This window comes from Phaethon lepturus, unplaced genomic scaffold, assembly GCF_000687285.1.
Source record: "Phaethon lepturus isolate BGI_N335 unplaced genomic scaffold, ASM68728v1 scaffold15981, whole genome shotgun sequence".
Classification (NCBI taxonomy): domain Eukaryota; kingdom Metazoa; phylum Chordata; class Aves; order Phaethontiformes; family Phaethontidae; genus Phaethon; species Phaethon lepturus.
Genome location: NW_010517134.1, coordinates 29,646 through 30,334, shown reverse-complemented (window position 1 = coordinate 30,334; position 689 = coordinate 29,646). Strand labels below are relative to the sequence as shown.

General features: G+C 37.9%; 1 protein-coding gene across 4 annotated transcripts in view; it reads right to left on the bottom strand.

Moving 5' to 3' along the window:
* The window catches only part of ZFYVE28 (zinc finger, FYVE domain containing 28), a 59,065-nt gene that overhangs the window by 29,812 nt on the left and 28,564 nt on the right, over positions 1-689 (bottom strand). The gene's annotated exons all lie outside the window — the stretch shown is intronic.

The following is a 689-nucleotide window of genomic DNA, read 5'->3' as shown; positions in this document are numbered from 1 at the left end:
GTGCCCATGCTGCTAAGCATGGTTAACATTGTAACAAAGACATAAGAAAACTGGAAGTTCATAAAGTCACTGCGTGTTTCACGCCAAGACACCCCTACAGAATAAACCTCAAGAACTTCTGAAATGTGGTAAGTATGATCTATGTTTCCTTCCAATGGGAAGGAAAAAGTCTGTGAGAAAGCAGAAGGCTGACTCTTCAGTGGAGGAGATGAAGATAGTACACCTACTCCTACTCCTAAATTTGCTCAGTCCCTAGAGCTGCCATACAGGTACCTCAAACTTTGTCCTTCAAACCAACAGATGAGCAGGGAGGAGCAGTCCCATGTCAACCCACTGACACTTCATTAGAGGAAATCCACTAGCTACTAAAGTAAAAGGATATGAATAATTTAAATGAATGGTACTCAACTTGTCTCTGGCATCCCCAAGCTAATGAAAAGCCTTTAAATAACACATCATTTTAGATCTTATATCATATTATCAACATAAACTAGGATTAGAAGAGTAAAAATAGTTTCATAAGCACTACAAAACTATCTTGGAATGACCAATCTTTTGTTTCAGTAACAATTTACTGCTCAGCTACTAGAAATTCCAAAAGCTGAAAAAAATTACATTATACTAGACAAGAAAATATGTGATCTTGAGCAGAAGTATCAAAGCTGTATTCGCTCTAGGCAGTGCAGAAG